Consider the following 24,637-nt stretch of genomic DNA (forward strand, 5'->3'; position numbering starts at 1 on the left):
AGGATAGAACAAGAAGCAATGGGCTTAAACTGCAGCAAGGGAGGTCTAGGTTGGACATTAGGAAAAAGTTCCTAACTGTCAGGGTGGTTAAACACTGGAATAAATTGCCTAGGGAGGTTGTGGAATCTCCAACTCTGGAGATATTTAAGAGTAGGTTAGATAAATGTCTATCAGGGATGGTCTAGACAGTATTTGGTCCTGCCATGCGGGCAGGGGACTGGACTCGATGACCTCTCGAGGTCCCTTCCAGTCCTAGAATCTATGAATTTATGAATCTATGAAAATATAAAGAGAAGGGTAACACCCTTTATGTATGAAGTAACATAAAATCCCTCCTGGCCAGAGGTACAGAATTACTTACCTGTAAGGGATTAATCAGTTCAATTAACCTAGTTGGCACCTGACCAGAAGGACCAATAGGGAAAGAAGATACTTTCAAATCTGGGGGGAGGGGGTAGGTTTTGTTGGTGTTCTTTTTGTTGGTTCCCTCTCGGGACAAAGAGAGACCAAGCAGGTAAACCAGCTCCTAACAAGATCTTGAAATGATACATCTAAAATTACAGAAATTGTAAGTAATAGCAAGGAAATGAGTTAAATTATCTTTTGTTTTAGCTTGTGAATTTTCCCTATGTTAAGAGGTAATTTTATTCCTGTTTTGTAACTGGGAAGCAGAGTCAGAGGGGAATCCTCTGTGTTTTAAATCTTTTTATTTATCCTGTAAAGTTATCTTCCATCCTGATTTTGCAGGTGTGATTCTTTTACTTTTTTTTTTTAATAAAATTCTTCTTTTAAGAACCTGATTGATTTTCAGTGCCCTAAACACCAGGAATTTAGTCTGTGCTCACTTCGTTAACCTATTGGTTGGTATATTATTCTCAAGCCCCCCCAGGAAAGGAGGTGAAGGAGTTTGGGGGGATACTTTGGGGGAGGATAGGGCTCCAAGTGGCCCCACCCTGAATGTTTGTTTAAATCACTTGGAGGTGGTAGCAATACCATCCAAGATAAGGAAAGACATTTGTGCCTTGGGGAAGTTTTTAACCTAAGCTGGTGAAATATAAGCTTAGGGGGTCTTTCATGTGGGTCCCCACATCTGTACCCCAGAGTTCAGAATGGGGAGGGAACCCTGACATGGTGGCAAAGGTGGAATCATTTTGAACCAAAAGCACAGACCGTAGGATTTTAAAAAGATACTTTTTAGCTGACAGCAGCTGGAGGTTTTTTTCTCTGCCTCAGGGCAGAGTAGTTAGGTTCCTGCAAGGGAATTCAGAAGCTGTTTTTTTCTTTTTCTTTCTAGCTCTCGGGTTAGGCTAGGCTAAGTGCAGGAAATGCAGGAAGGCTAAGATGACAAAAAGTGAGGTCCAAAAGAAACTAAAATTGGTCAGATTGGAAGCAAGACAGAAAGAACATGAAAGACAAATGGCCTTAAAGCGTTTGGAGTTGGACACGGAGGAGAAGGATGAGGCAAAACGCTTAGAGGCAGAGGCAGCCAGGGAGGAGGCTGCCCATAAAAGAGCCCTGGAGTTAAAAGACAGAGAAATACAGGCCCAGATTGAGGCCCAGAAGCATGAACTGGCTGTTATGGAGTTGAAAAAATGGAACCCTTCAGCAGCTGGCTCCACTTCCCCAAAAATCCACAAATGGGAGTGACTGTGTCCACAGTATGATGAATCCAGTGATATTGCTGAATATTTCATCACCTTTAAGAGACTGTGCACCCTCCATGCAATTTCTGAACATCACAAGATGACCACATTAGTAGCAAAATTGACTGGAAGAGCTCTGAACATATTCAACAAGATGCCTATTGAGGATGCTTCTGACTATGGTAAATTTAAGGATTTGGTTTTGAAACAATTTCAAATTATACCTGAAACTTAGAGTAAAATTTAGAGCCCTTAAGAGAGGGGCTGGATTAAGTAATGTGGCTTATGTAAACCAGATAAAGGATCTGTTAGATAAATGGGTCAAAGGAAGGGGTGTTACTAGCTTTAAAGGAATGTGTAATTTGGTTGTACAGGAGCAGTTCCTGACTATGACCAATGATGATGTAAAACAGTGTTTATGTGATAAGAAAATGGACTCAGCAGAAAGTCTTGCTTCTTATGCTGATCAATCTGAGCAGTCCCAGACTGTCAGAGAGGCGGGGCAAATCGGAACAAAGCGGGTGGAGGTAGCAGAGAGGAACAACCCTGGTCGCAGTTTGGGCAGATACCAGAAGGGACACCCCAAGGCCACATCATACCACCGGGGGAAGCCCAAGGCCTGACCTACACCCCAAGGAAAACCCCAGACACCTTATCATCCCACTACACCATTCTCCAGCAACCCACCTCGCCCCAGTGACCAGTCAGCTGGGTGATGTTTTAAATGTAATGAGCTGGGGCATGTAAAGGCCAATTGTCCCAAGAACCCCAACAGACTACAGTTCATTGCACCAGGGCCAAAGATCCTCAGGCCCAGATGCCTCCCAGATACCCTCAGAGCGAAGGGAAACTGTAAGTGTGGGCGGGAAGAAGGTTATAGCGTGGAGGGACACTGAAACACAGGTGTCAGCTATCCACCAATCCTTAGTAGACCCCAAATTCATCAACCCAGAGGCCCAAGTGACAATTCAACCCTTCAAGTCAAACTCTTTTGACTTGCCTACAGCCAAGTTGCTTGTCCAGTACAAGGGCTGGTCAGGAATGTGGACTTTTGCAGTCTATGATAATTATCCCATTCCCATGCTGCTGGGGGAAGACTTGGCCAACCATATGAAGCTAGCCAAGAGGGTGGGAATGGTCACCTGCAGCCAGTCTAAGCTTCTTATGCCTATCCCTGTTCCTGAGCTTTCTACAAGGGCCCCGTCTGTGTTACCAGAGACTCAGACTAAGGTGGTGGAACTGAACCCCATGCCAAAGTCTGCAAGAGCAGTAGTGAATCCAGTCACAAACACCCAGCCAGAACCAGTCCTGGAACCGGAACTGGCGAACAACCGACACCAAAACCATTGCCAGCACTGAATCCAGCGCTTGCAACCCCGTCTACAACTCCAACACCAGAGGGCACCACCAAGCCTGCACTGGCATCAGAAGATAAACCTACGCAAGAGGCTCAGCTGGAGCCTAAAATACAACATAGTGCACCAGCGGAGAGCAGTTCACAGTCAACGGAAACAGCCCCATCACCTACATTGCTTCCAGAGGGACGAAGCCCACGTCCACAATCCAGTGAGGAACTGATGTCTCCAGCATCAAGGGAACAGTTCCAGGCCGAACAGGAAGCAAATAAAAGCCTCCAGGGAGCTTGGATGGCAGCACAACTCAACTCTTCTAATCGATCCCGGTTTGTGGTTAAAAAAAGGACTTTTATACAAGAAAACTCCTTCTGGTGGGCACCAGAAAAACTGGCATCCTCAAAGACAGTTGGTAGTTCCAACTAAGTACTGGGTAAAGCTCTTGAGCTTAGCCCATGATCCTCCTAGTGGCCATGCTGGGGTAAACAGGACCAAAGACTGTTTGGGAAAGTCCTTCCACTGGAAGGGTATGGGCAAGGACATTTCTACTTATGTCCGGTCTTGTGAGGTGTGCCAAGGAGTGGGAAAACCTCAAAACCAGGTAAAAGCCCCTCTCCAGCCACTCCCCATAATTAAGGTTCCATTTCAGCAAGTAGCTGTGGATATTCTGGGTCCTTTTGCAAAAAAAACCCCAAAAAACCCAACCCCCCCAAAAAAAACAAACACCCAGAGGAAAGCAGTACATACTGACTTTCATGAATTTTGCCACCCAATGGCTGGAAGCAGTAGCTCTAAGTAACACCAGGGCTAAAAGTGTGCCCAGGCATTAACAGACATTTTTGCCAGGGTAAGTTGGCCCTCGAACATCCTTACGGATTCAGAAACTAATTTCCTGGCAGGCACCATGAAAAGCCTTTGGGAAGCTCATGGGGTGAACCACTTGGTTGCCACCCCTTACCGCCATCAAACAAATTGCCTGGTGGAGAAGTTTAATGAAACTTTGGGGGCCATAATAAGTAAATTCGTAAATAAGCACTCCAATGATTGGGACCTAGTGTTGCAGCAGTTGCTCTTTGCCTACAGGGCTGTACCACATCCCAGTTTAGGATTTTCACCATTTGAACTTGTGTATGGCTGCAAGGTTAAGGGGCCATTACAGTTGGTGAAGCAGCAATGGGAGGGGATTACGCCTTCTCCAGGAACTAACATTCTAGACTTTGTAAACAACCTACAAAATACCCTCAGAAACTCTTTAGCCCTTGCTAGAGAAAACCTAAAAGATGCTCAAAAAGAGCAAAAGACCTGGTATAATAAACATGCCAGAGAGCGTTTCTTCAAAGTAGGGGATCAGGTCATGGTCTTGAAGGTGCTCCAGGCCCATAAGATGGAAGAGTCATGGGAAGGGCCATTTACGGTCCAAGAGCGCCTGGGAGAAGTTAACTATCTCATAGCATCCCCCACCTCAAACCTAAAGCCTAAAGTGTACCATGTTAATTCTCTAAAGCCCTTTTATTCCAGAGAATTAAAGGTTTGTCAGTTTACAGCCCAGAAGAAGATGACACTAAGTGGCCTAAAGGTGTCTACTATATATATATATATATATAAAAAGTGACAGTGGCGTGGAAGAGGTAAACTTCTCAATAACCCACAGACTATGCAGCAACAGCAGATCAAGAAGCTGTGCACTAGCTTTCTGCCGATGTTCTCAGCCCCCACAGGACGGACCAAACAGGCATACCACTCCATTGACACAGGTAATGCTTGCCCAATTAGAGCCCAACCTTACCGGGTGGCTCCTCAAACCAAAACGGCTATAAAATGGGAGATCCAAGACATGCTACAAATGGGTGTAATGTGCCCCTCTAACAGTGCATGGGCATCTCCAGTGGTTCTAGTTCCCAAACCGAATGGGGAAATACGCTTTTGCGTGGACTACCGTAAGCTAAATGCTGTAACTTGCCCAGACAACTATCCAATGCCACACACAGATGAGCTATTGGAGAAACTGGAATGTGCCCAGTTCATCTCTACCTTAGACTTAACCAAAGGGTCCTGGCAAGTACCACTAGATGAATCTGCCAAGGAAAGGTCAGCCTTCATCACCCATATAAGGCTGTATGAATTTAATGTGCTCCCTTTTGGGCTGCAAAATGCACTTGCCACCTTCCAGAAAATTGTAAATAGTTTCCTAGCAGAATTGAAAAAAATCTGCAGTCACCTATCTTGACAACGTGTCCACATTTTCTGATTCATGGGCAGAATACCTGGAGTATCTCCGGAAAGTCTTCAAGTGCATAAGGACTAACTGTTAAGGCTAAAAAGTGTCAAACAGGCCTAAACAGAGTGACTTACCTTGAACACTAGGTGGGTCAAGGAGTTATCAACCCCCTACAGGCCAAAGTGGATGCTATCCAAAAATGGTCTGTCCCAAAGTCAAAGAAACAGGTCCAATCCTTCTTAGGCTTGGCTGGATATTTCAGGCAATTTGTACCACACTACAGCTAAATCGCTGCCCCACTAACATACCTGACCAAAAAGAATCAGCCAAATGCAGTTCAGTGGACTAAAAAGTGTCAAAAGGCCTTTAACCAGCTTAAAGCAACACTCATGTCTAACCCTGTGTTAAGGGCCCCAGATTTTAACAAACCTTTCCTAGTAACCACAGATGCGTCTGAGCATGGTGTGGGAGCAGTTTTAATGCAGGAAGGACTGGATCATGAATTCCATCCTGTCGTGTTTCTCAGCAAAAAACTGTCTAAAAGGGAAAGTTACTGGTCAATCACCAAAAAGGAATGTTACACCATTGTGTACGCTCTGGAAAAGCTACGCCCATATGTTTGGGGATGGCGTTTCCACCTGTAAACCAACCATGCTGCACTAAAGTGGCTTCATACTGTCAAGGAAAATAATAAAAAACTCCTTCGGTGAAGTTTAGCTCTCCAAAATTTTGATTTTAAAATACCACACATTTCAGGAGCTTCTAACAAAGTGGCTAATGCACTCTCCTGTAAAAGTTTCCCAGAACCAACTGGTTAAAATCATCCTTAAAATGTGGGAAATATTGTTAGTTTTTATATTATCAGTAGTATATCTAAAGGTGCATGTGTCTTATTAACTCTGTTTTCTCCTAGAGCTCCAGGAAGAAATCACAGCCAGTGTGAAACAGGCTGTCCAGCATCGTCTGTGATTTGGGGGGGCGTGTCATAAATATAAAGGGAAGGGTAACAACCTTTATGTATGCCATAACATAAAATCCCTCCTGTCCAGAGGTACAGAATCACTTACCTGTAAGGGATTAATCAGTTCAATTAACCTAGTTGGCACCTGACCAGAAGGACCAATAGGGAAAGAAGATACTTTCAAATCTGGGGGGAGGGGGTGGGGGGAAGGTTTTGTTGGTGCTCTTTTTGTTGGTTCCCTCTCGGGACAAAGAGAGAGACCGAGCAGGTAAACCAGCTCCTAACAAGATCCTGAAATGATACATCTAAAATTACAGAAATTGTAAGTAATAGCAAGGAAATTAGTTAAATTATCTTTTGTTTTAGCTTGTGAATTTTCCCTATGCTAAGAGGTAATTTTATTCCTGTTTTGTAACTGGGAAGCAGAGTCAGAGGGGAATCCTCTGTGTTTTAAATCTTTTTATTTACCTTGTAATGTTATCTTCCATCCTGATTTTGCAGGTGTGATTCTTTTACTTTTTTTTTTTAATAAAATTCTTCTTTTAAGAACCTGATTGATTTTCAGTGCCCTAAACACCAGGAATTTGGTCTGTGCTCACTTCATTAACCTATTGGTTGGTATATTATTCTCAAGCCCCCCCAGGAAAGGGGGTGAAAGGGTTTGGGGGAATATTTGGGAGGGGGGATAGGGCTTCAAGTGGCCCCACCCTGAATGTTTGTTTAAATCACTTGGTGGTGGCAGCAATACTGTCCAGGGACAAGGAAAGACATTTGTGCCTTGGGGAAGTTTTTAACCTAAGCTGGTAAAATATAAGCTTAGGGGGTCTTTCATGTGGGTCCCCACATCTGTACCCCAGAGTACAGAGTGGGGAGGGAACCCTAACAACAGGTGATCTGCATTCTATTTCGGTCTAAAAGTCTCCATTTCCATATCTGTGAAATGGGGATCATATTATTTACCTATCTAAAGGTCTGGTGTCAGGCTAAATTCATTAAATGTTTATCAAGTGCTTATCACACAGAAAATGGTAAACCAGTCTGATAAGTTGTAACAATTTGGGGGAGCTATTAATATTCAACTTACGAATTCCAGTTTGATTTTATGAACTGACTGCAGGCTTATTTCTTATGATTGTCTTTTACTGTGTACTGCTTCATGCTCTTTGTGCTAAGGAGCGGGGGAGCGGCACCTATGAGTGAGTCTTTGAAAGAGACAGTTGTTAAGGACTATCAGCTAGTGAACAGACCTGTTCTGCACAGCACAAAAGGATGGCTGAAGGCCTGGATAAGCCAGTTTTCTCCAAGTTCTATGCAGGGGACTGGGGTTTGGAGCAATAGAACAAAAGAACCAGGTGTTAGTGGAAACTCAAGGGACTCACAGAGCAAGGGAGAGGAAGATTAGGGCAGGGGAGAAGAACAAAAGGGGCATGCACATATACCATACAGGACTGTTTCGGATTGTGGGACTGGCAAAGGAAGCTGACTTGGAGGAGAGAGAGAGAGAGAGAAACACTGCATGATTTATAGGAGGAAGGCATGAGGTCTAGGAGAAGGATTCTAGACACCTCATAGGACTCTGACCTAAGAATGATCCTGAGTGGTGAGGAAACTGAGTCCGGGAAACACATGTAGGTTTTTTATTTTATTCTATTATTTTTTCCCCTTGAGTTCATATATCTTTTGTGCTATCTAAAGTAAAGAGTAATTGTGTTTAGAAACCTTTGCAAAGCCTATGTTTCTATTTGTTTTCTCTATCACGTATCCTTGTAGAGGGAACTGTAAACCCAGAGTGCCCACAAGGTTGGAGCACTAGGAAAGGGTTTGCTTAGGCTATTGGGAAATCTAGGATGGTGAGCACTGGTCCTAGGGGCCTAGAACAGCTGGGCCACGGTGCCCCATTTCCACAAAGGTGTAACAGATAGAGATCCTGTGCCCAGGAAGTGTGCCAGAGAGGACAAAGGGAGAGACAGTGCAAAATACTACTGAGACCAAAGGAAGCTCAAGAGCATATGGGCTGACTGTGTGAGGTCCAAACACAGCAGCTGGGTAAGTGTCCTGCCAGGGGCTGTGTGTGAGATAAGTATTATAGCATATAATATTTTTTAAAATCTCCTAATAAATATAAATGTATTGTTAAAAACAATCACGCTAAAATAATAACACCAGTTGTTTTTTAAAAAGTCTAATAAATGCAAACATAGTAGCTGTGACCTTGCCTGGACCATATCTATATATATTTTGAAGACAGGATAAAATAAGCTCTTTAAATGCCTACCCCTCTGTAAAGTAGAATGCTATTATTTTCTCTTTACTGGTTTGGTTCAGGAGTGACAGGGGAAGGACCACTGCTCTCAAGATTTACTTTTGCTTAAATCTGAGCGGTAAAAATGCAATGTTTTGTGCTGGAACCATTCTATATACAACCTGTCCATTAGTCACCTAATACATTTTTTATCACTTCATACTTCATTTTCTTCCTTTGACCTTTGAGGATTCCCAAGGAATTCTAAAACCCATTAGTATCTATGAACACTCACAGTAAATCCATAAATGATTGCTTAATGGTCATTGCTAATCAGAATTAAGCAATCTTGGCATAGCTAAAGGTCTTGCATGGTACACACATTTTTCCTTTATTTATTTACTATACTTATTTTAAGTATCAGATGATAAAATAAATGTGTACTACCAAGCAAAAAGCCAATAAAATACTACATGCACCAAAGTGTCAAAGCCACAAATGCATTTAACTTGGTGAATAAATCTTTGCAAAAGGAAAGAAAGACTGTTGTTCTGAGCATCGCAGAAGCTTATATAACTCTTATAGGAATGGACACCAGATCTCAAAGCAACAGGTAATGGTAGTTAAGATTAGTGATAGATGAACTTTTAAAGGCTTTGGTTCAATTTAGATAAGTGCCCCAATGTTTGGAAGTTTATCTGCAGTTTATCTAGTCTGAACTACATAGGTCTGCTGGAAATGGCACAATAATTTACAAATTTCCTGGTATCTTCTGCTTCCAGGTAAGCTAGAAATGAAATGAGAATGGTCATTCTTGCAGTATTTTAGCTTCTGCTTTCAGGACCTGCTACAATGTTGAAGAGCAGGGGCAAGAGAAAATGAAAAGTAATTAAGCAAACTTAGCCAAGTGTTTTTGCACCTCAAAAAACATCTGGGCCAGGTTGAGATCAAGGTCTGAGTGAAGGTTCATGGGGGTTCATGGTTTATCCAAACCAATTCACACTTTAATTTTACTGAAATAATTACTGTAGTACATACACTGACATATTAACAATGACAAGTAAATGTGGGACAACATGCATGTGTTGAGAAATACAGAAATGATTTTTTTTATAAACCAAGTAAATATATCATGTATATGTTTTATGAAATAGATTAAATATGTAGAAAAAGTATTGTCTTCTAGTTAGGTGTGAAGCCCTGGAAATCAGCTATGAGATCCATTTCTGAGTCTACCACAGACTTCCAGCATAATCCTGAAAAAGTCTTTTAACATCTCTCTGACTCAGTTTCCTATCTGTAAAATGTAGGTAATAATATTTATCTACCTTCTAGATTTCTTTGAACCTGATTTCATTTTGATTTGTCTTGATCATGTGTTTTGCTTTGGCTTATTGGATACCTTTCTGATCACAGGAAAACAATCTTCTCTAACTTCTATTTCATGTTTGGCTTATTTGCCAAATTCACTACCAGCTCCCTAGACAACCGTTCAAGGGTAGATGGGGACAAGAATTTTAGTTTCCTTTCTTTTAGATGAAGCAGACATGGGCATTAGAGGAGGCAGCATTTTTGGTCTTGTCCCAGGGCAATAGAAAGGGCTAATCCATGACTTGCTGCCAAATCCTAAAGTCTTTATTCAGTCCTTCAGGCACAACTTCCAATAGTTATTATTTATTTGTATTATAGTATCACCTAGAGACTGCAGCTGAGATCAGGGCCTTGTTGTGCTAGGCACTGTGCAGACACAGCGTAATAGATAAATTGTAAACTCTTTGGGGGCAGGGAATAACTAAACAAGACAGACAAAGGGCAGGGGAAGGAAGAATCTACCATGCAAGCAGCGTGAACAATATGATGGTTTGCAAATGTCATGTCAGCTCCAGTTTTTTTCTTTGTTTCTTCAGTGACTTCAAAATGTAGGTTTTCATATTTAATTTTTTTTAAAATACTAATACTAAGCAGGTTATCTGAATAATCCAAAACCCTTTGAAATCAATGGAAGGACTCTCATTGACTTCAGTGGGCGTTGCATCAGGCTATATACTCAGAAGAGGGAAGATGCATACTTTGCTGGGACTTGACAGGTGTAAACATAGAGCTGAGATGCTAAAACACAGAGCAGAGTCAGGACAGGATTTTTCTAATATAGGCAAGTAACGTTTTTATCTTGCTTAACCTGGCTGTGTAGTGTAACCAAGTTTAAGGCCTAGCAATGTTGCCAACTCATGATTTTATTGCAAGTCTCACAATATTTGTTTTTTCTCTTAAATCTCCACCTCCCGGAATCACAATTAAATGAAAATCTTAGCTTTCATGTTTTTAAAAAGTAAATTTCCAGCCCTTATGGATCCAGAGGAAAACTGGAAAATGTGAACCCTAAATGCTCAAAACCCAGAAAGCAAATAAAAAAGAACCCAACCTTTTATTTGAAAAAAATCTCATGATTTTTAAGCCTGTCTCACAATTCTTGGGACCTGTCTCATGCTAGAAAGCCTGGGGTTGGAAGTATTAGGCTACCTATTCTCAGTGAGATTACAGAGCTGTAAATATATTTTGCTTAGCTTTCATTTTTGAGTATTCTACTTGCCCATCCTGTGCCCAATAAACTCTGCTTTTATGTCAGATAAATGGAACTGGCTGTGGTGACTGTTAAATTGTGGTTACCTGCTGTTGGGAATTGGAACTCTGACATAAGGCGTGTCTGAGCCAAGACGACAAGTAATGGCCTGAGCACTTGGGAACCATATTTTTTTTTTTGGCTTCCTCAGTTTAGGTCTTTGTTATACATTGTGTCCCACCTTTGGACCTTTGCATGTTGAGAGAGGTGATTGTAATGTATTTTGTCCTGTTCTATCATTGTTTATCATTAAGGTTCTGATAAAAAGTTCACTGAAATCACTGGAAAAACCTCCCATTGATTTCAATGGGCTTTGGATCAGGCCCTGTGTATTGTATGCGTATCATTCATTTCCACCGGGGTGGTGACTGGATTTGATTCTGCTTTGTCCTTATAGTGTAGAATTATTATTTCTGTCTTAAAGGAAATATGGCAATTTTAAAATAACATTGAAAAAATACAAATGACCTTACATATGGCACTAAAACCTCCTAAGATTATTAAGGCTGAAATAATTTTTTTAATCTAGTTTATTTCCCCCATTTACGGTGTTGGTTTACCTCTTTGCATTTTGCTCAATTGGCACATGACAATGGACTAATCAATTTTACTTTTGTTCCTAGTAAGTTTCACTTTCTGGTTTGCATGTGCTGGCAGGTTGCTGAGTTTGGCCTGAGGAAGTTAACTTTTGAGTCTAAAAATCAGTGATATCCCTTGAATAAGGGAATTCAGCACACAAAAGAAAGCTGTATATTTTGGGCCCGGTCCTGTGAGGTCCTGAGCATCTGAGGGAATGCAGCACCTTGCAGGCTAGGCCCTTAGCAAGGCACAAAAGGCAAAATATATTTTATTTCTATATTAGCTGATTCTGGTTAAAGAAACCATAGCTGAAACAAACAGAATAATTGAGGAAATTACAATAATAAACCTTTACTGAAATGGTATTTCACTACTGACAGCTGATGAAATGAGTCCAGAAATATACATAAAACAGGAGAGAAAAAAAGAAAAAAGAAAAACATGTTCTTGGTCATGGACATCGAGCAATTTGGCCTAGATTTGCCTCCATTTGGCTTCAGTTCAGCAGGAAATTTTTTGGTAAATCATAAATTCTTTCCCATAATATACAATGCATCAGTTTAAAAACAATCATTCATTCATTAGAAATAGGGATTGAGTTTCTATTACATGAATGTCTCATTTTGAGGTAGCTAGGCATAGACACAAGTGGGAGTTTTGCCTGAATAGGGACTCGGAGGATTTGGTTTTTAGAATCTGGCCTACATTCTTTAGGATATTAAGATAAGACGAGGTGAAGATCTGAAGTATACTTGAGCAATATAGGATTGCTCCTGTGCTCAGTGAAGTCAATCACAGTGCTCTCATTGATTCCAGTCCTGTAGGGTCAAGGGCCAAGTTTGTATGATTTGCATTATTCACTGCTATACTAAAAGAAAATTTAATTTTGTATCTGGCGACTGTACTCAGCACTTAGCTGCACAAGTTCAGCCAAGCTGTAGCTTCACGTGGGGGCAAGAAGCTCATGGGGGATGGGGACATGGGCCCCAATCCTGCACACACACACACACACACACATATATATAGAGAGAGATAGATAGATATAGATATATACACACATACACACTGTACTGTCTTTTTAAATGTAGAGAAGTCCCCATTTTCTAATGCAGAAACAGCTGTCAATTTGTCTTGCTTCATTTGCAGACTATTAGAAACTGAGTCACTATGCTCCCTCCTCTCTTTAGACTTTATATTTGTTCTTTATTTGTTTTTCTTAGCTGGAAATAAAAGTAAATTAGATCAAAAATGCAGGCTTTGTTCTTTGTCTATGGAGAACATTGTATTAAAAAAAAAAACAAAAAAAAAAAAACCACCTGTTGGCAATGGAGAAATAAAAAATGTAAAACCAAAAAAGAAAAGTGCAGAAACAACAAAGAAGTTTCTTTTATTTAAGTATATATAAGGTAAAATGACCTCTTAGTTGAAGCATATATCCACAAAGACTCAAACAATACTTTTATACAAATACTACAGAAGGAAGAGATCTATTTTTCCTAATATAAAGATTTTTGAACCCTGTTCTTGAAGTCACTGGAGTTACTTTGGATTGTCATTGGTGCAATTAGATCAGACTCTTGTCTTGTGAGGGTGAGTGATTTATGGTCACATTTCCAAAAGACTGGAAAGTAAACAATAGCTCCCACTGTTGAAAATCTGGCCACTAATTTTTCTTAAGTTTTTGACAGAATTGCATTTCTTTAAAAACTGAAATTAATAATAGACATATTGTCAGAGGGCCTAAATAGTGACAAAATGTAACAAGTGGCTTAGTGTAGAGCTTTCTTCATAGCCCTTATCACCTTTGTCCTTGGCCTTTTTCAGGTATACATTATAAGGTCTTTCATTAAAGATCAAAGAGCACTAGCCAAAGATATATATGATTATTTTAAAATTTTGGTTATCTAGGATAATGGGACAAAAATATTTCATAAACATTTCAGTGAAACAGCAGCACATCCTATTCCTTTGGAAAGAAGTAAAGGTAACCCACAACCTAGTACAATAGCTTGTGAAGATCCTAAAGTTCACATATGCCAAAAGACATGTCTACAGATGCATAAAAAGGAGGTTCTGTCAAAAAAATGCACATTGCACAGATGTGTGCACAGGTGTGTCCCTCTCTGTTTCCAAGCGCACTTCCCATGGAGTAAAGGAATGGGAAATATGAGGGTTAATGTTTCAACAGTGCATAAGATATAAAACAAATGAGTGCCAGCAATAAAGGTGGACAAGAGACATGTTCATTAATATTTAGTCTGCTTAACAGTGCTCTTTTCCAGCTACATTGTCCGTATGCACCATCTTTTCATAACTGGTTCTCTTGTTTGTATATGGGGGGACATGCTTATTCCTCTCTTTTTTTAACACTGTTCCACTTGGCAGGCTCACTTGCCTATAGTTATAGTCACCTCTCCAGGGGATCTGCTCCAAGCATGTATCTAAACTTGTCCACCTTTACTTCACCTAGTAAGATTCCTGGCTTTAGCTTGCTCCTGCCCATTGAATCCATTTTGGTGTGCACATAAGCTTATACACAATGGAGCCCAGATTTTGGCCCTAAATGTCTGAAATTAGATCACACAGGCAAGAAACATAGAAGTGGTTTTCTGTCAAGTCATATTACAGTGCGTACACCAATTGTTTGTGCACCCATTTCCTGAGCTTGCTGGTTTTGTCTTGTACTCATAAAAATTCTTTGAAACCTAATTTGTTTCTCGTAACTCACCTCTCAGATTTCCAAGTTCCACTAGCAATTTGTAGCAGTCTGCTTTTTTCGCCTGTATGTCTGCAATCTTAACCCTTGAGTCATGTATTCTTGAAGCCTTTACTCTCTGTACTAAGCAGTAATGGCAATCAGACATCCCCTTAAGGCCATCCTAGAAAGATCCCAAAATACTTCAGTGTTAATATTATTATTACTAGTGACAAGGAATTCCAGCCCAGCAAGTATAAGGCTTTTAACGGTGCTTGAGCGCTCTACCTATCAACACATATCTGGAGCACTGGCCTCTCTCTAGAGAAGAGCTGTGTGAATTTCCCAATCGCCACATCATACATGTTTTACATTATGAAGATAGCGTCAGGAATTTTCCACAGCATTTGTTGGAATGGAAAATTTTCTGCATGTTGCACAAACAGATTACCAAAAATGCAGAATACTAATTTCACTCCATTCATTGGTAAGAATTATTAGCAAGCAGTAATTTAGATGTCCCACTAAATGATGCTAATACCTTAGGGTAACTATTGCATAGAGCTGTAATTAAACTTAATTCTGCTCTCTGCTGCACTAGGACAAACACATTAAAATTAACAAGACTATCATTTTAACTAAGGGCACATTTTGCCCCTGGACATAAAGGAACTTGTGATGGGAAGGAAAGTCCCAGTCCAAAGCTATAAGCAGGAGATTCACTATGTCTCTGCTTTATGATGAGCAGCACAATTGATTACATTAATCCTTGTTGGAACTGCTTTGTTAGGGACGAATTTTGATGCCATAGAGATGTCCATGACAGTTCTATGTTTTTTTCTTATAATACAAATTGTCTCCTATATCTAAAGTGAAAAAGTAGTTGAAAATGTATCCAATGATTTCTCATACTTGTGCAAACAATGCAGTCTCCCCATGTGCCAAACAATTTCATATTAATCTACAACTCGCTAAGGCCTTTCCATGCTCAGGAATAGCACATTTCAGCAACCAGTGGCCAGCACCAGACATATCCTATCCCAGTGACATTCCCTAAATGGGCAAGCCAGGGTGTGCAGTATTTGAGCTACTCATGGTTTTCACTACTTGAAACCTTATTTTTTAAATAATGCCTCCCACCATTTTACCAAATCTTGCAATGTCAGAAATTAGAAACATTTCAACCAGCTGTCTAATTGGATGAAAAATGGTGGGGAAAATTTATAAGAATTTTGTCAAATTTTTTCAGTTTATTTTTTGAATATATATGGATTAGTTCAACCTGTGCAAACGTTTATGCCCACATGTCTTTGTCTACACTTGGGAGTCAGCAGCACCATGGCAGCTACACCAATTGCTGGCCACTGATTGCTGAATCAAGGTTGTTCTTGAATATAGACAAGGCCTGAGATTCAGTATTCAACAGACTGGATGCTACAGCTAATTAAGACAGACTACAGGAAAAAATATCTGTGTTATACAGGTCAGGTAGAGAAAGAGGGGTAACGTGTGCGTATTGCCGCTGAATGTTTGTGCCCCCCTGCTCCAGGGAGCAGAGCTATGCAGGCAAGAGGGCTGGCCTATTCACCCTATATCTGTACCTGACTGGCTGGGGAAATTATCCACCATATTTGTCATACCAAGATTAACTACTGACCGCCATCCCTGGATCCTGACTTCTATGGGAGAACCTGCACAATGCCCTAAGCTCCCCGCTCCCCTGCCAGTGCTGGCATTTCTCAGTTGCTTGGGCACTGGTTATGTACCAAGCACATCAAAGTCAAAATCTGGTCAGCTCCCATTGGTGCACTGATTGCTACCAGCTTGTCATTACAGCCTTGCTGGTCTCTGCTGCACTGTCAGTGACCACGTCCTGGCCATTCAGCCTTCCCTAGGTCACGGCAGGGGATGGCTCCCCTCTGGGCTCAGGATGCAGTCTTAGCTCCAATTGGTACATTTGCCTGGCACACACCCTGAGCCTGTCACTGAAAGGGCTGCCTGGATGAGGCTGAGCCCACCAATTGGTGCTGGAGCTGCTGCAGGAACCCCAGTGAGATGGCAAGTCCTACCACAGGCCGTATTAGCCATGTAGGCAGTGAGGGAGCGGCAGTGTTGACAACTGGATACAGTCTCTGGGCCTTTTGAGAGCTGAGTTGCTCTGGAAGCCCCGGGGTGGCTCACAGAGCAAACAGCAGGTTGGTCTCTCACAGCAGCAGTACTCAGCTCCACTATTTTGCTGGAGCAATTTCTCCCCCTCTGTAGCAGGTGGTGGGGGATATCTTTGCAAAGACACACAGAGCTCACTGTGAAGCCTCTGAGCCAGGGGCTTCCTGCTGGCCACATGCTTCTCTGAGCTACTAGTGCTCCCTCTTTCACTATTGTGGCAAAGGAGCTCTTAGGACGGTTGTGGTCTCCACCCCCATAGGAGCCTCTCTTCCCCAGCCACCTGCCTCTCTGCTCCCTGGTGCTGCTCTCCCATCCCAGGGACTGCAGGGAGCTGGTGCCTTTACACAGGCATAGAGCTAGCTGCATCTCTGTCACTCCATTGATTGTAGTCAATACTTGCAGAATGGGCAAGTGTATTCTGGCAAGCAGCAACTCTGAAAGGAATTCTGAAAAGGTCATTGTAAATATCCAACTAACATGCACTCCCACTAATATGCTGTAGCTATATTAATAGGGGAATAACAAGCAGGATGGAGGAGGTGATATTACTTTGTATATGGCGCTGGTGAGACCACGACTTGGATACTATGTTCAGGTCTGATGTCCCCACTTTAAAAAGGATGTTGAAAAACTGGAAAGTGTTCAGAGACGAGCTATGACTGCATTCTGGAAAACACAGCCCTGCAATGAGAGACTAAAGGAGCTCAATTTATTTATCAAGGAGAAGGTTCAGAGGCAATTAAATCATGGTCTGCAGTGCCTACGCAGGGAGAAACCTGATATGCATCTAGCAGACAAGGGCATTACAAGATCCAGTGGCTAGAAGCTGCAGTTATCAAAGTTCAAGATGGCAATAAATTGATATTTTTTAAACAGTGAGAGTAATTAACCATTGGAATAGATTACCAAGGGATGTGCTAAATCAAGACTGAATGTCTTTCTGAAAGATCAACCTCAAGCTGTTGTCAAGATGCAGGAATCACAGTGTGAAATTCTATGGCTTTTGTTACATAGATCAGACTAGATGATCATAATAGTCACATTGGACCTGAAATCCATGAAGTATACTGCAACAATAAAGAAGAGGAGATTAGGGTTATGTTAATTAGAACAGAAAAGTGTAGGAAGACATGTTTGAAATGGACGTTTTCAATTAAAAAGACAAGATTCCTGTGACTGAGTTAAGTGACTTTTTGTTTGTTTAGTAACAAGACACAGAAATAAGAACACATGAATTGTCATACTGGATCAGACCACTCATCTGTCCAGTCTAGTATCATGTTTTTGACAATGCAGTAGCCAGTATCAGATGCTTCAGAGGGGAAAGTGCAAGAAATCCTAGTAGACAGTTATGGAATAATCTGTTCTTAAAGTGAATTTCTTCCTAACTCATGCCTGTAAGGGTTTGGGGGTTTAAAATTTCATGTATCTGCGGATTTGCCATTTGTTTGATAAGGTTTTTGGGGAAGGACGAGGGTATGATCTTGGGACTGGGTTTTTTTGGGGGGAAGGGGGGATGGGTTATTCTGGAGTTTTTCCAGTTTTATTTGTTGTCTGGCTGAGGTAAATTGTTAATTTAATTTGTTTATTTTATGCCGTTGGGTGGCAGAGGAAAGTTATTTGTATATTAATATTTATGTGGCTGAGTGGTTATTGTTGTTGTTAATCTAGTTACTGCCAGGGAGTTCACAGCTTTTGTATGAGCATTTAAAAATGTTAAATCTAAATAAATGTTATTAAAGTTAATCCTGTTTTTACCCTAATATCCTCTCTGCCTCAGTTATATCTTTTGGCAATGAGTTCCACAGGTTTATAATACATAGTGTTAAAAAGTACTTCTTTTAGGGCTGTCAAGCGATTAAAAAAATTAATTGTGATTAATCACACTGTTAAACAATAATAGAATACCATTTATTTAAATATTTTTTGATGTTTTCTACATTTTCAAATATAGTTATTTCAATTACAACACAGAATACAAAGTGTACAGTACTCACTTTATATTTATTTTGATTATAAGTATTTGCACTGTAATAAAACAAAAGAAATAGTATTTTTCAATTCCCCTAATACAAGTACTGTAGTGCAATCTCTTTATCATGAAAGTTGAAGTTACAAATGTAGAATGATGTACAAAAAACTGCATTAAAAATAAAAAATGTAAAACTTTAGAGCCTACAAGTCCACTCAGTCCTATTTCTTGTTCAGCCAGTTGCTCAGACAAACAAGTTTGTTTACATTTGCAAGAGATAATGCTGCCTGCTTCTCGCTTACAAAGTCACCTGAAAGTGAGAACAGGCGTTCTCATGGCACTGTTGTAGCCGGCATTGCAAGATATTTACGTGCCAGATGCACTAAAGATTCATATGTCCCTTCATGCTTCAACCACTGTGCCATGGGACATGTGTCCATGATGATGACTGGTTCTGCTCGATAACAGTCCAAAGCAGTATGGACCGATGCATGTTGATTTGCATTATCTGAGTCAGATGCCACCAGCAGAAGGCTGATATTCTTTTTTGGTGGTTCGGGTTCTCTAGTTTCCACACTGGAGCGTTGCTCTTTTTAGACTTCTGAAAGCATGCTCCACACCTCATCCCTCTCAGATTTTGGAAGGCACTTCAGATTCTTAAACCTTGGGTCGAGTGCTGTAGCTATCTTTAGAAATGTCACATTGGTACCGTCTTTGCGTTTTGTGAAATCTGCAGTGAAAGTGTTCTTAAAAGGAACAACATGTGCTGGGTCATCATCCAAGTCTGCTATGAATGTGAAATATATGGCAGAATACGGATAAAACAGAGCAGGGGGCATACAATCCTCCCCCAAGGAGTTCAGTCACAAATTTAACTAATGCATTATTAAAAAAAAAAAAAAAAACAACAAGCCTCATCAGCATGGAAGCATGTCCTCTGGACTGGTGGCCAAAACATGAAGGGGCATACGCGTGTTTAGCATATCTGGCATATAAATACCTTGCAATGCCAGCTACAAAAGTGCCATGCAAATGCCTGTTCTCACTTTCTGGTGACATTGTAAATAAGAAGAGGGCAGCATTATCTCCTGTAAATGTACACAAACTTGCTTGTCTTAGCGATTGGCTGAACAAGAAGTAGGACTGAGTGGACTTGTAGGCTTTAAAGTTTTACATTGTTTTGTTTATGAGTGCTGTTATGTAACCAACAAAAAAAAAATCTACATTTGTAAGTTGCACTTTCATGACAGATTGCACTGCAGTATTTATATGAGGTGAATTGAAAAATACTATTTCTTTTGTTTATCATTTTTACAGTGCAAATATTTGTAATAAAAAATATACACTTTGGTTTCAGTTACAACACAGAATACAATATATATGAAAATGTAGAAAAACATCCAAAATGTAATAAATTTCAATTGGTAGTCTATTGTTTAACAGTACGATTAAAACTGCGATTAATCGAGATTAATTTTTTGAGTTAATTGCGTGAGTTAACTGTGATTAATCAACAGCCCTAATTTCTTTTCACCCCTTTTAAATCTGTGGCCTTTCAATTTAATTGAATGTCCATTTATTCTTGTATTATGTGAGATTCACCTTTCCCATTCATCATTTTGTATATCTCTAGCACATCTCCTCCTGTTTGTCATTTCAATAAACTATAAGCAGTCCCCATCTTTTCTATGTCTTCTCATATAGTTGGAAGTCAGATTGTGCCAGTAATAATTTTTGTCACCGATTTCTGAACTTCTTTGAACACCTTTCCATTTCTGTCTTCGACATAGGGGGACCAGATCTGAACACAGTATTCCAGGTAAGGCTATACCATTGATTTATATAAGATAATTATTTTCTTCAGTATTATTTTCTATACCATTCTTTATATATCCTAATATTTTGTCTTATTTTTGGACCATTCTTGCACATGAGCAAAGTCATCTCAGGTTTTTCTTTGCAGTTGTTGCAGTTAATTTACAACTTGCTAATGTGTACAAATAGTTTGAAATATTTCTTCCAATGTGTATTACCTTGCATTTCTCAACAGTGACTTTAAAATGCCTTTGTGCTGCTCATTCACCTAGCTTTGTTAGATCCCTGTGAAGTTCTTTGCAGTCTTCTCTAATCTTGACTATCCTAAATAACTTTACTATCCTGAGCATATAAGCAGATTTCATACTGTGTAATGACACAAGTGTATTTGTACATCTGAAATCCAGGGTTGTCAGGTGCGGTGAGAAAGATGAACTCTAACTAAAACTCAGTAACGTTGCATCTAATTGCTTTAATTGCCTTATTCATCACATGACCCAATGATCTGATGTTTTCCACTCTAGTTCACCCATGTAATTCTTGTAATGTAAGAACGAAGAGCTGGTGCCAAGCATGAGCGAGAAATCATCCCTCATGAGAAAAGCTATCACAGGACTGATGTTGGCTTTGGCTTTCAGCTTATTGAAAAATCAATGTCCATTTGTGTGACCAACACATATGGCAGTCCTCCAGATTGATGGTTGCTTTGGGTTGCCTGATATCAGATAATGAAGTCAAATCAGATTACTCAGTGCCTGATTACAATCAGAATGACGTTGTCATTAAATAAAATGTTATTTTATTGGGTTTTTTCAATGTCTTCTTAATATATATCCTTGAAATCCAAGGTAAATAAATCAAGGAAACAAAAAATCCATAGTGATATTAATGGCTCTTTATACTTGGAAATGGAATTGAATATTTTTTTTTGCTATGGAAAAATGTTTGTTCTACCTTGAGGATAAGATCTCTCAAATTCAGAGCAAGCTAGTTAACTCCTTTGGGTGTTCAGGGAAGGAGTGGAGAGTTTTTTTGTGGGTGAAAAATGTGAGATCTTCTCTGTGTTAATTTTGCCTGTGTTGCTCTCTTAGCCCTGGTCTACACTAGGAGGTTATGTCGAATTTAGCAGCGTTAAATCGAATTAACCCTGCACCCGTCCACACAACAAAGCTATTTATGTTGACATAGAGGTCTCTTAAATTCGATTTCTGTACTCCTCCCCAACGAGGGGAGTAGTGCTAAATTTGACATGGCCATGTCAAATTAGGGTAGGTGTGGATGGAATTCGACGCTAATAGCTCCAAGAGCTATCCCACAGTGCACCACTCTGTTGACGCTCTGGACAGCAGTCCGAGCTCGGATGCTCTGACCAGCCACACAGGAAAAGCCCCGGGAAAATTTGAATTCCTTTTCCTGTCTGGGCAGTTTGAATCTCATTTCCTGTTTGGACATCGTGGCGAGCTCAGCAGCACTGGCAACGATGCAGAGCTCTCCAGCAGAGGTGACCATGCAATCTCAGAATAGAAAGAGGGCCTCAGCATGGACTGATCGGGAAGTCTTGGATCTGATTGCTGTGTGGGGCGATGAGTCTGTGCTTTCGGAGCTGCAATCGAAAAGACGAAATGCAAAGATCTACGAGAAGATCTCAAAAGCCATGACAGAGAGAGGATACAGCCGGGATGCAACGCAGTGCCGCGTGAAAATCAAGGAGCTGAGACAAGGGTACCAGAAGACCAAAGAGTCAAACGGATGCTCCGGATCCCAGCCTCAGACATGCCGTTTCTACGAGGCACTGCATTCCATTCTAGGTGCGGCCGCCACCACTGACTGTGGACTCAGAGGATGGGATACTGTCGACGGCCGCTTCCTCGGAGATGTTAGCGGACGGGGAAGATGAGGAAGGAGATGAGGAGGACGAGGCAGTTGACAGCGCTTACAATGCTGATTTCCCCGACAGCCAGGATCTCTTCATCACCCTCACAGAGATCCCTACCAACCTTCCCCAGGCGTTAACCCGGACCCTGAATCAGGGGAAGGATCAGTCGGTAAGTGTTTTAAACATGTAAACATTTATTTTGAACAGAACAGGAATATTAACAATGGGTTTTTCATGATTAGTTTGCCCTAGGCGCTTAACGTTTTAGTCCTTGGCAGTGCAACTACTGCAAAAAAATCTAACAATGTCCGGTTTATCATGATTAGTTTGCCCTAGGCGCTCTACTGTTTAGTCCTTGCCAGTGCAGCTACTGGAAAATAAGGTCTATATGTCTGGGGATAGAGCTGAAATCCTCATGGGACATCTCCACGAAGCTGTCCTGGAGGTAATTGGAAAGCCTTTGCATGAGGTTCCTGGGGAGAGCGGCCTTATTGTGTCCTCCGTGGTAGGAAACTTTTCCACGCCAGGCTATCATCAAGTACTCTGGGATCATTGCCTTGCAGAGCATGGCGGCATACGGCCCTGGATTTTGCTGGCTTTCACGCAGCATGCGGTCTTTCTCTGTCTCCGAAATCCTCAGCAGAGTGATGTCGCTCATGGTGACCTGCTTTGAATTAGGGGAATGTTACTATTGGGACTGCTTGCCTGTTCCTTTACATAACTGTAACCGGCAGTTTACAGCCACGCGGTGGAGGCGGGAGAGGGGCAGCATACAGGGATCTTTCCCGGGGACAACCGCGAGGGGGTGGGACAGGAGCAGAGTTCATGCTTGCCAGATTGCTGGCAGCAGGAACTGGCCAACGGTAGGAGCATTGCTTTGAACGTGAAAGGAGGGCACTGCTATAATTTAAGTTTTATGCAGCCAAAAGTCTACGGCTTCCCATGTCAGCCTGCTACCCGAATTCCGCTGTCCTGCCCCGCTTGTCTGATCTCCACTGCAAGACCCCAGGCACTGAATGCGAAGGCCGAAAATTCGAACTTGTCCTGAGTGCACATGTGATAGGTGCTGTGCATGATCTTGTTCACAGAGAAAGACTATGTTCATTGTTCACAAAAATTTATCTTTGTGAGGAATTCACTCCCTTTTTCCCATCCGACAGCTGCGACTGTCTCCTACCCCAGCATCCCCCTCCCAGAGGCTAGCGCAGATTAGGCGGAGAAAGAAAAGGACACGGGACGACATGTTCTCAGAACTTATGGGCTGCTCCCGAGCCGAGGCGGCCCAGCAGACCCAGTGGAGGGAGAACATGTCGCAATACCAGCGATCACACAGCGAACGGGGGGGGATTTGATAGCAGCTTTCAACTACCTGAAGGGGGGTTCCAAAGAGGATGGAGCTCAGCTGTTCTCAGTGGTGGCAGATGACAGAACAAGGAGCAATGGTCTCAAGTTGCAGTGGGGGAGGTCCAGGTTGGATATTAGGAAACACTATTTCACTAGGAGGGTGGTGAAGCACTGGAATGCGTTACCTAGGGAGGTGGTGGAGTCTCCTTCCTTGGAGGTTTTTAAGGCCCGGCTTGACAAAGCCCTGGATGGGATGATTTAGTTGGGAATTGGTCCTGCTTTGAGCAGGGGGTTGGACTAGATGACCTCTTGAGGTCCCTTCCAACCCTGATATTCTATGATTCTATGATTCTATGAACAGGAGGACAGGTGGCGGCAGGAAGACCAGCAGGCGACTCAAACGCTGCTTGGACTAATGAGGGAGCAAACGGACATGCTCCGGCGCCTTGTGGATGTTCTGCAGGATCGGAGGCAGGAGGACAGAGCCCCGCTGCAGTCTCTCTCTAACCGCCCTCCCCCGCCACCAAGTCCCATACCCCCCTCACCCAAAGTCCCAAGAAGGAGGGGCGGCAAGGGCCGTGAAAACCGTCACTCCACCCCTGCAGACTGCTCCAGTACCAGAAGGCTCTCATTCCCAAAAATTTGATAAGTCCTTTCCTTCCCGCCTCACCCAAGCCCCTGTCTCAGTTTCATCCCCTAACTGTGTAGTTGCTAATAAAAAAAATGTTTCTGTTAATTACTGTTTCCGTCATGTTCTTTTAGAGGAGAGTGTGTTTGAAGGGGGGGAAGAGGATTGGTAATTGGAGAGGAAAGTCACCTTTACCAGGGTACAGACACGGGGGCAGGTTCAGCAGAAGGTCACACACACATTGCAGTCACTAGGCACCCTGGTCAGTCTGGGAGGTGGTTTTCATGTTCGGTGTGGGGGTGGGCTATGTGACTTTGTGGCGGGGGAGGGCGGTTAGAGATCTTATGCAGCGGTCCTTATCCTGGATCACAGAGCCACGCAGCAGGGGATCTGTAACCGTCCTCCCCCGCCACAAAGTCACATAGCCCCCACACACAGAGTCCCGAAAAGGAGGGGTGGCAGGCTCCGTTGAAACAACCAGTCCAGCACTGCGGACCGCTCTAGGAGCAGGAGCCTGTCATTCCTC

This window comes from Terrapene carolina, unplaced genomic scaffold (genome assembly GCF_002925995.2).
Source record: "Terrapene carolina triunguis isolate 2854851 unplaced genomic scaffold, T_m_triunguis-2.0 Scaffold58, whole genome shotgun sequence".
Classification (NCBI taxonomy): Eukaryota; Metazoa; Chordata; order Testudines; family Emydidae; genus Terrapene; species Terrapene triunguis.